The 12,587-nt window shown below is 40.6% G+C and overlaps 1 protein-coding gene across 1 annotated transcript in view; it reads right to left on the bottom strand.

Annotated features, from left to right (window-relative positions):
• The window catches only part of DHX8 (DEAH-box helicase 8), a 959,075-nt gene that overhangs the window by 367,523 nt on the left and 578,965 nt on the right, over window positions 1-12,587 (bottom strand). The gene's annotated exons all lie outside the window — the stretch shown is intronic.

The following is a 12,587-nucleotide window of genomic DNA, read 5'->3' as shown; positions in this document are numbered from 1 at the left end:
TGTGGACATCCTACAGAAGGGCCTCGCTGAGACAGATGCCTGGTGTCAGAGCCATGCCCTCAAGCTCAATGCCAAAAAGTGCAGTGTCATCCCCTTTGGTAAAAACTCTGTCACCATGAACTACCACATAGGCAGCAATCTACTTAACACTGAATGTGTGATGAGACCTTGGGACCCAGGTGGACAGTAGTCTCTCCTTTGATAGTCACATCGCCACAGTAGTCAGGAAGTCCTTCTACGTGGCACACCTCATCATAAAAGGGGTCTCATCCAGGAAAAAAGAGGTCATTGTTCCCCTCTACTTGACACTCATTAGACCCATTATAGAGTACAATGCCCCTTTTGGAATGTACTTCACAAGACATCTACAGCAGCTGGAAAGGTACCTCACAAAGAGGATTACTGGCCTCAATCAAAAGCCCTACACTGACCGTCTCAAAAAACTCCAGCTTTACTCTGTGACATATCGCCTACTCTGAGGTGATCTCTGCCTAACATATAAAGCTATGTCAAACCCACAGCTGTTGGACATGCTACACCTAAAGAAATCCCAATCCCTCAGAGCTACACGCTCTAGGGACCTAAACCTTGTCACCACAATAAACAGGACATGCTGGAGGGGTAGATTCCTTTCCCATAGACTTCCCATACGCTGTAACAGATTACCCATCTATGTCAAGCAAAGTTCTTCAATAGCACTCTTCAAGAAAAATTTTGAAGAGTGGATGGGAAATGGGAAATACACCCCGGGGATCACTTCTGTGTCTCTGCTCGACAGTGGCACAGGAAAATAACTTTCTTGGATGGAGTAAGCCAGGGAACCTTGTTGGCTAGGCTTACGTAAGCCTTTGGGCCGATAGCCTAGTACTTACCTATGAACCTATAAGAGATATGTTAACACCATATAAGCTGATTTATGCTACATGGAAGGACTATGGTTGAGCTCATATCTTCTTCTAACCCAGTTTGCAATTTTTTCCTCTGAGGTCCTTACGGTCAAAACTAAATGTCCTATGCTTGTAGATGATGTGAGATTATTGTGAATAGCTGTATATAACCTGCCAACTGTTTCCTTCAGTGAAGATGCAGCAAAGATGCAAACCATGAAAAGCTGTACAGAGTGTATATATTTTCTTTGAGTAAAGATGGAAAATGTGACAAGCTGTGCAAAACTGCTCCTTTTTCTGCAAAAATGCAGCAGAGCTTTGAAAAGAACTTTCATGCACACACATTAGCAAATCTTAGAGCACCAAAGACTGAGACTTCTGTCAACATCTTTGTCACTATTTAGGGTTACAGCCTTCTGGCCATTTAAATAAATTTACTTTAAGGAGGTGATTTTAAATTAAAATATTTAGCAGGCAATAAGAAGTGTCAAGACTGATAACCATTTGAAATTTCGGGACCTGCTACAGTGCACTCTGAAACGCAGAGACTGAATGGATTGGACTTGTAAGTACTAAGTTTGAGATGCCATTTCTTGGAATATTCCTTTTTCTCCAAGGTATGGCAACCTCAAAGTTGTTATATACAAGTTCGGGGGGGGGGGGGCTTCCTTCAAAAAGAAGTTTCAAGGAGAAGAGTGATTTTCAAGATTCACTTTTCTCCGGGGTTGTGTCCCCGCCCCCCCCCCCCCCCCCCACTCGCACTCAGCATTTTGAGTGCTGACATTTTAATAAGGAGCTATCAAGATTTATATACCTAACACAAAAAGGGGAGCTGTCTAAAAAGGACTGTGCTAACAAAATGCCACTCAGTACTGACTCATTCCAAAGTACCCCTCCTCTGTAGCTTCTTCATGTTAAGTGACTCTGAAAAATCAACTCAGCAATTACTTCAGTCTGTATTTTCATCATGGAGTGTTTTGCTGACTTTTTACAAGCCTAACAGCAATGAAAAAATATCTGCATATACTGTAGCTGAGAAGAGAGAGCCTGATGCACAGAGTCAATAAGGTCATTACCTGAAAAATATAAATGGTCATAAGTCAGAGCTAGAGATATTATAGTTATCTCAGTTAGTGGCAAATCCAGTTAACTGGTTTTTCATTTTATAGTTTGCTGTACAAAAGTACATTAAACTGTACTACCTAATATCGTTACATGACGAATTTCATTATTCTGTCTCATAAGCTCATGGCTGGCAGTTTAATGATGTAGGTCAATGTGACTGCGGAGAACTTCTGGCATTCACCTTTTAAAAAGGGATGGTTACTTTTTGTCATACCTACCGCCTAACTTCATTCTGAGAATTACAGTGAACACAGTTTGCAAAGAGCTTTCAGTGAACATCAGTCACTTTGTCATTTTCTTTATAAGCAAAGATGGCTTAACTCTTGTGCCTATCTAGGTTTCAAAGGGGGTAGTTTAAGAGGGGACCAACTCCCTCCTTACTAACGAGATATATATATATATATATATATATATATATATATATATATATATATAATTTTCACTTCTTAAATAATGTTCACAATCATTGCTGGCCTACTTTTCTGTATTCTCTTGTATTTTACAAATTTCTACCAAGCAAAACTCTTCACTTTCACTTTTAACCAGCTTCTATTTTAGTTATTTTTATTTTAAATTCTTTGTCAACCGCCTGCTGATCGAGATATTGGGAATGTTTTGTGTGGAAAAACGGATCCAGACTGTTGATCTAGTCATTTCTTACTGTATTTACTTCTTCCATTGCTGTAGCAACGCTGCAGTTTTCAGTTTTCAGTATGTATTAGTTGTGTGTTTGCTGGAAGTAATTTCTTGTTCTTACTGGTGTACAGTCAGCTGAAAATACTTCCACTGTATGCAAGACAAGGGCTGTGGGTGTGACACAACAAACATCACTATACAAACTTCTTAATTTACACAATCTACTTCAGTGGAAAAGTTAGAGTACAACAGTGCTAAGAAAATTGTTTAGCTATAGCTTACATCTTATGTAAGCAAGACGTTAGTTAGGGTGGGTGTTGGCATAATGATTAAGGTGTTTACCTCACAGACACAAAGTACCAGGTTTGTTTATCTCATTTGGTCAAAGAGTGGTTATTGGCTACATGTGTAATAGTCTGAAGACTTGTTGTCTAGTACTTACCTATGTTAACAGCATAGTTAGCTCATTTTAAGAGTGTCACATAAGTATGGCTGGTGACAAAGGCAGGAAACAGCAGTGATCTGAAAAGGGGCATTTAAGCACAAGTGTGTGTGTGTGTGTGTGTGTGTATATATAATATATATATATATATATATATATATATATATATATATATATATATATATATAATCTATATATGTATACACACACACACACACACACACACACATATATATATATATATATATATAAATAAATAAAAGAAAAATGTTCGAACTAAAAACAGTTATTACAGTAAGATCGCACAAGTTTGGCCAAGATGAAGTTGAATATCTTGCAAACCAGTGCTCATAACTCTACTTTTCAGTTGTTGAGTATAAAGTTTGTTTGTGTGTGGCTGGTGTTGGTCACAGTGCAAGGCAGCAGTGTTTATTTGCCATACACTTTTAAGGCGCAGCACCTTGTATACAGCTGCCAGTGTTACTGTTTGTAAGGCCTTTCCTGGCTTTCAACTGGCAAATGTGGTGGGATTTTGTAAACTGGACTTGCACAACCTGCAGAATAATTCTGCCACCAAAAGATGAATGTACCACTATGGACAAAAAGTAGATAGAGTACACTGGTGTAAGCAAATGTAGCATAACAGTAGATGCTTGAATGGCTGCTGCAGTAGCCTTAGCTATATGGGTTACATACTTCCCAGGATACAGCATTCAACCAACTTACAGTGCTTAAGGGCACCTTCCATGCACCCAAACAATTATCAGTTGCAGCAGAGCTGAATAAAATCAGTGGTTTGGGTGCCACGTTCTTCACAGTTTTCATGCCAGCTGAGAGAGAGAGGCTTGAGCCCTGAAAAGTTCAATGCTAGACACATAAACACAGTCCTTACCCTGCCAATAAAAATTATACAAAAATGAAGGGGGATGGAGGGAGTGGCTACTGCAGTAGTGATCATTAAGACATGTACTGTTATGGCAAAGTTACTTACACAACTGTACTATATTCATCATCTGAGTACCTCTGCAGTAGCTTAAGCTAAATGGGTAGACTACCACAGCTAATAATGACCGGATGGAAGAAGGATGAGGGTCCAGGAACTAAAAAGAATTTTGTTTGCAATGCTTTGCAAAGGTATGCACCAAGGACCAGGTTGCTATTTCTAGGAAACTTCTATAATCCATCCCTTTTCAAAAAGCGAGTGATGAAGCCAAGGTCACGGTAATGTGTGTCTTGACCCTTCCTGCAATTGCCATTACATGGTGTTTACAACAAAGGGAAATAGCAAGAGACAACCATTTGGAGATGGTCTGCTTTGATATAGGTTGTCTCTTTTTCCAACTTTCTTAAGAAATCAGTAACTGAAAGTTTCTGAAGACTTTAGTTCCATCAAGATAGTATCTTGGTTAGCTGTGGACATCCAGAGTATGAAGAATGCTTTCTTCCTCATTTTAAGGTTCTAGAAAGATAACGGATATAGATAGCTTGGCTCAAAATAAAGTCAGATATCACTTTAGGCATATATGAAGAATTAGTTCTCAAATAAACCCTATCTTTGTGGAAAATACTGACCCCACCATGAGAGCCTTCAATTCAGATACACTTCTTGCAGAAGCCAGAGCAATCAGTAAAACAGTTTTCTGTGTTATGAACCTTAAATCAGTCTGACAGGCTGGTTCAAATGGAGTCAGAGTTAATTTTTTCCAAAACAAAAGTTGATATCTCAAAGGAAACCTGCTTTCTAGGCGGCCTGGTATGCAAAACCCTTTTCAAAAACATTTTAACATGGGAATGTACATCTTTTGGCAGACATGCTGAGAAGGCTGACAAATGAACCTTGACAGAAGAGGAAGAAAGGCCAGAGGATAACTCATACAAACACTGTCGAACCAAATAAATACTTGCCTTAAAAGGGGTCTAGTTCTTGTTTTGACATTAACTAGAAAATACTTTCTATTTGCGAATATATGATTTCCTAATAGCAAGAACCTTTGCCTGCATTAATACCTCATGCGCATCCTCAGAAAATAGGTGCCTAACGGGTATTAAATCTCTATCTACCAAGCAGTTAGTTTAAGTTGGATTTTTCAAACAACCCCCTCTCTTGTCTGCATAGACACATTCTCTGAGGAAGCTTTTGGTAACTGTCCTTGACCATTTCCAAATGAATGGAGAACCACAGTTGTCTGGGCCAGAAGGGAGATACTACAACGATCTTTGGGAAGTCCTTTTGAATATTCAGTATGACTATGGGTATCAGTGGTAAAGGTGGAAAAGCATAAAGGAACCTTCCTGTTTGCCGAGAGAGAGAGAGAGAGTGAGAGAGTGAGAGTGAGAGTGAGAGTGAGAGTGAGAGTGAGAGTGAGAGTGAGAGTGAGAGTGAGAGTGAGAGAGAGAGAGAGAGAGAGAGAGAGAGAGAAGCCATATCCAAAGCTACAATGGTTAATCTGCATAGGATAAGACCTGGTTCATCTGTTTATGTATTGCATCACTGTGGTGTTGGCTATATTATGTGTAACAGTTAAGAGAACCACAGATGACTGAGAGTGTTGAGAGCATTTACTAATGCTAATATCACTTTTATATGTGTGTGTTTTGGTCTGTCCTTTTTGTCCCATAGACACTGCTCCCCAAGCAAAGTCTGAGATGTCTGAAGTTACAGACTGTGCTGGAGCTAGAAAGGAAAATAGGACAGCTGAATTCGGAGGAGACTGGTATCTCCATCAAAGAGGTTTCTTTTTTACAAATTCCAAAACAGGAATCAGTGGTGACATTGGGACCATACAGAATTTAGGTGCCACTGAAGCTTTCTTATGTGGAATCTGGTTACAGGAATTATGAGAATAACGGATGCCATGAATGAGTATTCTTAGAAATTCCTCTGCTGAAACTTTGGACTAAGTGGAAAAACTCAGGAAAGGCTCTAGATACAGATATTTTTCCTGTGGAATAAAATTCTTTGACCTGAGGTACAAAGAGTTATGTACTTACCATAACTTGGCATCCGTGCTATCCAGTGTCTTTATTCCTCACAAATGGGTCTACGATCCTACCTCAGATCCAAGCCGGACACTTCAGAGCTCAAGCTCGTCCCCTTCCAATAATCCCTTGCTACCTTCTAACCCTCAGATTGAGTTTGCTAAATTAACTGAAACGCAGAAACACATCTGCAACAGAAGTAAAAAAACTTTTCGCAAGATCCAACCCACATCAGCCTCACCAGGCCTACCAGAAGGAAGAGGGGACTGGAGGGTGGGAATGTGAGGAACAATGACACTGGATAGCACAGATACCAAGTTATGGTAAGTACATAACTATCTGATGCTATCTGTACCATCATTTCTCACAGATGGAGCAGAGCTCCCAGCTACTATGTACGCTGGGTGGCCTCAAGGAAGGACGGCATATGCCGGAACACGGAGGAACCAAAGGAAGCCCTGTTCCTACAAAACAAATCCAGTTTGTAGTGCGAAATGAAGGTATGAGTATTGTGATCTATAGTGGGTCTAATGTGGTAGTTCATGGGTACAGAGTTTTTACCAAAGGGGATGACACTGCACTTTTTGGCATTGAGCTTGAGGTCATGGCTCTGATACCAGGCATCTGTCTCAGACAGGCCCTTCTGTAGGATGTTCACATCATTTGGGGACTTGACTATGGCTCCTAGTTTGCAGTCATCTGCGAACTTCGTTAGCCAGAGGACTTCTGTGTTAGCCTGTACTTCAGAGAAGTAGATACCAAACAGGAGCGGTCCCAGGATGGAACCCTGTGGTACTCCATATGTCATTGGTTTGAGGTCAGATTTGGAGTCTGCAACTTTTACAGTGTGGGTTCTGTCAGTGAGCCAGTTGTCAACCCATCTTGTGACGTAGGGATTTATGCCTAGTTTATTGAGTTTAGCTACAATTCCAGAATGGGGGATGGTGTCGAAAGCCTTGGCCAGGTCAAGATAGGCTGTGTGAACCACCTTACCCTCATCTACGGCTTTGGTGACTGCCTCAAAGAAGTCGATCAGGTTCAGGAGGCATGATCTGCCTTTCACAAACCCGAACTGGGTGGGATCCAGAGTTTGGAGGTTATCAATGTCTTTGTTTATGAGTTCCATGATGATACGTTCCATGGCTTTGTAGACCAGGCTCGTCAGGCTAATAGGTCTATAGTTCCCGGGATCAGTGGTGGCTCCCCCTTTGTGGAGTGGGATAACTGTTGCTGTGCGCCATTCAGTGGGCACAAAGCCTGATGCGAGGCTATTATTGAACATGGTGCTTAAGTGGGGAGCCAGTTCATTCTGAAGTTCGTGTAAAACGCAGCCTGGGATGTTGTCCGGTCCCCATGGATGCTGTGTTTTTGGCTTTAGACAGTGCAGCTTTCACCTGCATAGTTGTGATTACAGGGACTCTGCATTCTTCCTGTATAGATATGGGCCCATTAGGGGGTGAGGGGGGTAAAGTTAGCACTGAACCTATCTGCCAGGATGTTGGCAATATCAGTTGGTTCTGTAATTTTCGTGCCATTGTGCTATAACTCAGAGCAGATCTGGGTGTTGCCATTGAGATTCTTGACATAGCTATAGAATGCTTTGTGGTTGTCCTTGGAATTAGTGGCAATTTTATTTTCGTAGCTAGCTATGGAGGATCTTATAAGGGATCTCAGCTTCTTACTGAGGCTGACCAGGGAGCTCCTCCACTCAGGGAATTTCTTTTGCAACAGTTTCTTCCTTCTGTTGTACAGTTTGTTTATAGCAGGGGACCACCAGATTGGCTTCCTTTTTTTGGAGGATAGTGTCTTGGTTCTGTTTGGGATAGCACGATCCATGCACTCATGTAAGTGCTTACAGAGTGCATTTGTGTAGGATTCAGCAGTTGTAACTGTACTGTCCATCTGCATGGGTGTCATGAAGTTCACTACTTCTGTCTTAAGAAGCATGAAGTTGGCTTTGGAGAAATGTTTTACTGTGGTTTCCTTAATAGGGGGTGGGGGTGGGATGTGAATATCAAGGGTGATTAGCTTATGGTTGGATCGGACCAACGAGGAGTTGACTTCAGGTGTGGAACACCAGTCACTCATGTTGGTAATGACTAGGTCTAGGATATTGTTGCCCCTGGTGGGGGTGTGGATAAGTTGATCGAGGGCATTGGAGTTTATGAATTCCAGAAAGCGTTGCACTAAGGAGTTGGTACATGAGTAGTTTTCCCAGTTAATGGTGGGGTAGTTGAGTTATTAGGGTATTTGGTTGAACCCTAATATTTTCCAGCACATCAAGAAAAGAGGAGTGGGAATCCTGGGGCATGGTGGGGGATCTGTAGCAAGCTACAATTTGGATTGCAGTTTTGCCAAGAGTTAGTTGCACTTGGATAACCTCGGATGCATTATGCTAAGCAACTAGCCTGGAGGTGTGGATATCTTTAATGAATATGGACACACCCCCACCTTTGGTGTTTCGGTCCAGGTCACATAGCCGAAAAGTGTGGTATGAGTTAGGTAGTGCAGGGGTGCTCTCTGGAGCCTTGAACCAGGTCTCAGTCACTGCACAGATATCAGTGTTCTCCATTTTAAGGAGTGCCTCGAGTGAGTGCATTTTGAAATTTAGACTTCTAGCATTGAGTAGCATTACCCTCAGTTTTTGCTTGCCTGTTCCTGTTATGGTGGTGAATTTGTTACTTGAACCCTGCCTAAAAAAGGCACTATAGGGGCAGCAAGAGCCTTAGCCAGTATCCGGAATCCCAGGGGCAACAGGTGCAGGCCATCTGTGGCAAAGCATCATGGTCTGTCGACCATATCATCCCAAGCAGACAGATACTGGATCCCCTTCGAATGACACCAGAAGCTTAGCCAATTGTTGAAGTCAATCATTTTGTCCTTGTACTGCAGTATCATTCTGGGCGATGGCAGAATGCTACTCAGGGCTAGGGTCATACCTGACTGGGCTACAAGATCGCAGAGCTCTTCCATGTCTCTTTTCATGTAGTCCAGGGAGGTACGTCTCAGGTCATTCACACTAACATGGACAATGACAGAGTCATATTTGTACTTGTTGTGGAGTGACCTGAGTGCGTGGGTTATGTGGCGGATCCTGGCACCCGACAGGCAGCTGATAGTAACCTTCTCCTTGTTTAGCCTGGTGAGTGGGACATCAGTGTGCCTGACTATAGAGTTACCTATGACTAGTGTGTTGTTTTGCCTTATTGGCTGTGTTTGAGTGGCACACTGAGTCTGTGGGCTATGTGTCATTTGGGTTGTGTTGGGGAATGGAGGTTGCTTGTGTTTCTGCTTTGGAGGTCTCTGCTGCTTAGGCAGATTATTATTGAGAGGATCCGCGAATGTTTTTGAGTTTCTATGTGTGGATTTTGGTGGTGTAGACGTAGTGAGACTATGTGATGAGTGTGGTGTGGTGCAAATGTTTACCTTCTCCTCATGACTGTCAGGTTCAGTCTTGGTTGGAGAGAGCTTTACCCCCAGTTTGGCTAGATAAGTGCATCTCTCACAGGTTGCAGTGTTGGGTGGTAGGAGGAGAGGGTTGTCTGTGTACATGAGGCAATTTCTACATTGCTTCAAGATGCCCAGATTCATCAGATAGACAGGGGAGAACACTGGGAGCTGACCCTTGGACATGCCTGAATAAAAAACTATTTTCCTCTAGATAAGTGAGGAAAGTGAGTACAAGAGCTGTTTTTCTCAATGCCAGTGAGAAAAGTAAGTACAAAAACTGTTTTCCTCTAGGTAATGAGGAAGATTGAGTGCTATAGTAATTAGTAGCTTATTTAGTGCTTACAAGTTCTGAACAAGTGCTGAGTATGAATAAGCAAATTTAAGTGCTAAAACTAAGAATCTGTATCTGCACTAGATGAGTTACAGAAACAAATGCAAATGCAGGCTTTCAAATCAGAAAGTTGAGAGAGACGGAAGATTGCCCAAATGGCCAATAACTACAAATTCTGGGCTAGAACCACATGTTACCTAATGCTTACCACTCCCACTGATGAGCTAGAAGGCTTCCCTCCAACACAGAAAGGCTTGGGGGGCTCAGAAGCTTACAAACAGTCCTGGATACAGCAAATCTGTATCTGGAACACTAGTTACAGGAAAGATAGGAAACAGGCTTACAGTTTTTTTTTTTACAGAAAAGTAGCAAAAACAGTAGTAAAAACAATTCACATGCAGTGCAAGCTAGCACACAAGTATGTAGCAATATTAGACCACACACAGTTTGAAAAATGCAATTAAATTAAAAAGGACTAAAAGCAAGTGCAGAAAGGGTTTATTAGGTAGAATGCGGTAAAGAGATGAGACTGAGGGAGTGTCCTAGATCAAATCTACAGTGGGGCAGGCACTGCAAAAGCCACCAAATTTAACTACAAACCAAAAACAGGGAGGGTGGGGAAGACAGTTTCAGCAGAGATTTGAGCAACCACTAACAGTATAAATTATAAAACCAAAAAAATATACTCAGCTCTGTATATTTGCAGATAATCTTGTAAGGCTGTCTCTCAGAACACAGGTTCCAATTTAAATGCAGGCTGTTATTAACAGGTCAAATTAAGGGAACCTTGAGTTAGGTAACACACAAGCTATAAAAAACAGTTATATCAGCTGAAGACAAGGCAGAAAATGGGGGTGGGGGCTGGGGAAGACAGTTTCAGCAGAGATTTGAGCAACCACTAACAGTATAAACTATAAAACCAAAAAATATATACTCAGCTCTGTATATTTGCAGATCAGTATCTAAGCAACAATTAAACTCTATAATAAAGAAAAATATACTCAGCTCTGTATATTTGCAGATAATCTTGTAAGGCTGTCTCTCAGAACACAGGTCTCTGCAGCTGTCACTGTTATTCACATAAGTAGAAGTCATTATCACATTGATGAATGCCAAGCCAGATTTGGGTTTTTGTCTATTTGCAGTTATTTCAAGCCCTCCACCCCCACCATGTTCTTTCTGTCATTTTTACAATTTGTTTGATAGACAGTAAAGTCCCCATTGTGGTTATATGCTTCATATTTTTTGTGAACTACTGCAATTGAACATTGTATCACTGGGCTGCTTTCCTGTGTCAGTCTTGGTCTTTTCACATGTTGTCTTGGTCTGCTCTCCATTCAGTCTCCCTCCCTTCAGGTTTGTTTTGGACTTATGGTTATGGAAACTGATTTTTTTTTCATAATTTGGTAAATAACTTTGCAAGGGAGCATCTGAATGTGCTTAGTAATACCTCATTTTGAAAATATAATTCATAATTCCAACATGGTAAAAGAACTGTTCTTGTATGTTATACACATGTACAGATATCAAAGTTTGTTTCAGACTTGGGTTATGGAAGTTATGATTTTTTTCATATTTTGGTAAATAACTTTGCAAGGGAGCATCTGAATGTGCTTAGTAATACCTCATTTTTAAGACGGTCTTCACAGCTCCAACATGGTAAAAGAACTTTGCCTCTATGTTATACACATGTACAGATATCAAAGTTTGTTTGGGACTTAGGTTATGGAAATTATGATTTTTTTTCATATTTTGGTAAATAACTTTGCAAGGGAGCATCTGAATGTGCCAAGTAATATCTCATTTTGAAGACAGTATTGCCGGTTCTAACATGGTAAAAGAATTGTGCCTGTATGTTTGACACATGTGCAGATATCAAAGTTTGTTTGGGACTTAGGTTATGGAAATTATGATTGTTTTTCATATTTTGGTAAATAACTTTGCAAGGGAGTATCTGAATGTGCTAAGTAATACCTCATTTTGAAAAGATAATTTATAGTTCTAACATGGTAAAAGAATGGTGCCTGTATGTTGTGCTCATAGGCAGATATCAAAGTTTGTTTCGGACTTAGGTTATGGAAATTATGATTTTTTTCATATTTTGGTAAATAACTTTGCAAGGGAGCATCTCATTGTGTGAAGTAATACCTCAGTTTGAGGACAGTGTTACTCCTTACAACATGGTAAAAGAACTGTGTCTGCGCACTGTACACACATACAGATATCAGAGTTTGTTTAGTTTTGTACGAATATGAAAATTATACATTTACAATACTTCTCATTTTTATGCCCATATCTTTGCGAGGGAGCACGGTAATCACACAAATGATGCATCATTTTGAAGCTGACATTCAGATGCACAACTTCTACACTGATATGTAGGCTCTGTCTGTTACAGGCGATGAGATATTATGCTTTATCAATTATGAGAAATAATATAGTAATCATATTTCTGTGAATATCTCATGAAAGGAGCGTCACACAGTAATGGTTAAGGTATCATTTTAAAGCTGACATTCATACTAACAAATTAAATTCAAATTGTATGAGTCTGCATGGTACACAGACCAAGATATTGTGCTTTGCTTTTCCAAAAAGGTAAAAAAATTTGCACAATATCAGCATTCCTTGCCAAATATTTAATAATGACTTTGCTATGCACTACCAACATTTACACTATTGGAAAGGTCAGTGTCTGCTGAACAACATTCGCGTTTACATTTTTAGTGTAGCTCAT

The sequence above is a fragment of the Protopterus annectens genome, chromosome 13.part0 (genome assembly GCF_019279795.1).
Source record: "Protopterus annectens isolate FY-2018-M chromosome 13.part0, PAN1.0, whole genome shotgun sequence".
NCBI lineage: Eukaryota > Metazoa > Chordata > Ceratodontiformes > Protopteridae > Protopterus > Protopterus annectens.
The sequence above is the reverse complement of the archived record's forward strand: the minus strand, read 5'-3'. Positions and strand labels throughout refer to the sequence as shown.